The 1,691-nt window shown below is 39.4% G+C and overlaps 1 protein-coding gene and 1 long non-coding RNA gene across 2 annotated transcripts in view; one reads left to right on the top strand and one right to left on the bottom strand.

Moving 5' to 3' along the window:
* The window catches only part of PDE4D (phosphodiesterase 4D), a 651,373-nt gene that overhangs the window by 124,609 nt on the left and 525,073 nt on the right, over positions 1 to 1,691 (top strand). The gene's annotated exons all lie outside the window — the stretch shown is intronic.
* LOC118156669 overlaps positions 1 to 1,691 on the bottom strand; it is a 25,666-nt gene that overhangs the window by 8,803 nt on the left and 15,172 nt on the right. Inside the window, exon 2 of the long non-coding RNA XR_004746370.1 lies at positions 1,386 to 1,388. This is a non-coding gene — a long non-coding RNA (uncharacterized LOC118156669). The remainder of the gene's footprint in view (positions 1 to 1,385; positions 1,389 to 1,691) is intronic.

Raw genomic sequence — 1,691 nt, 5'->3', positions numbered from 1 at the left:
AAAAGAAAAGAAAAGAAAAGAAAAGAAAAGAAAAGAAAAGAAAAGAAAAGAAAAGAAAAGAAAGAAAATGATCTACTTATGAAGAAGGGCAATATAAAGTAAATTGCAAATAATTGCACTAAGAAGTGATGACAGGAACAGGATGACTGAAACATTTACTCATAAATAAGATTAAATTGACTCTAGACATTAATATGGAGAAAACTCCAATATCCTGTTGTCAGGCCTGCCATTTTCCAAGAGAATGGAACCGAAGACTATGTTAGAGATGCAGTAAATGAGTAAAGGAAAAATAGCCATTAAGACTGTCAAGATGTCATGGCACAGAGACTTATTAGAGTAGCAATATTTTAATGTGAAGTATTTTGGCATGATCCAACCTCTGAAGTCTATTACATTGAAATCATCATGGACGATTATCAAACAGATTTCCGTGCAGCCCTTCTAAATAATTGCTGATTCAAAGAGATATAAAGATAGACACAGAGCACTGCTAGCATCTACAGCATGCTATTAACATTGTTTTTCACCAGGCTGGCCAAGAATCAGATATAAGTGGCTGACAGCTGTGATAATGACTTTACCAGAAACGTAGCTAAAAGCTCTACTATTGTTCAATTTAATGACCCCAGCTCCAAGTATTCAGTGAGGTGAAAGAAATGATACCTACTGATTCATTATTTAGTCATAAAAGTTATTTCCTAGACAAATAATTTGTGATTCTTTTCTAGTGCTAATGACTTACTAAAGAAAAACTTGGTTGAAACATTTGATTCCCCTGTTAAAAGCAGCTCCAAAACAGGACATCTCAAGAGCACAATTTAAATAAACACGGAGCTGACCCACAAGGTTCAGATCCAGAAGCAGATATAAATGTTTCTAATAATTTAAGGTAGTTGATTTGGAGATTTTCTACCTGCAGTGAGGAAAAACAAGCACAATGTTAAAATTTGGAAATCTGATTCTTCAGAACATATAATACTTCTAAAGTCTACGCTTCAGACTGGGATCATCTTCCAACGCATGAGCAGGAGGAGAAGCTGTTATGATACATATGACTACTAATATGATTTCATGATTTGACATGAAATAGGGATAACAGTGTGGCGTTTTTACCCTACTGGGCAGCCAAACACAGCCGTTCTGTCACTCCCCCTCTTCAAAGGAAAACAGAGAGAAAACATGATGAAAATTAAAAAAAAAAAAAAAAAAAAAGGGTTTACAGGTTGAGATAAGGACAAGGAGATCACTGACCAAATGTCATCATGGGCAAAACTGACTCAGCATAGGGAGATTAATGTAATTTATTGCCTATTACTAACAGGCTAGAGCAGTCCATTACTAACAAAACAAAAGCAAACCAAAACTACCTTTCCCCCAACCACCCCCTTCTACCTTTTCACCCTCAAGGCCACATCCACCTGCTCCACCAGGGGCTCCTCCACAGGCTGCAGCGTGGAGATCTGCTCCATGTGAGACCCATGGGCTGCAGGGGGACAGCCTGCTCCACCAGGGGCCTCTCCACAGGCCGCAGGGGAACTGCTGCTGCCTGCCTGGAGCACCTCCTGCCCTCCTGCTGCACTGACCTGGGGGGCTGTGGGGCTCGTTCTTGCTTCTCTCTCCCAGCTGCTGTAGCATAGCAGTTTTCTTTCTTTCTTTCTTTCTTTCTTTCTTTCTTTCTTTCTTTCTTT

The sequence above is a fragment of the Oxyura jamaicensis genome, chromosome Z, assembly GCF_011077185.1.
Source record: "Oxyura jamaicensis isolate SHBP4307 breed ruddy duck chromosome Z, BPBGC_Ojam_1.0, whole genome shotgun sequence".
Taxonomy (NCBI): Eukaryota; Metazoa; Chordata; class Aves; order Anseriformes; family Anatidae; genus Oxyura; species Oxyura jamaicensis.
This window is presented reverse-complemented; position numbering and strand designations above follow the sequence as displayed.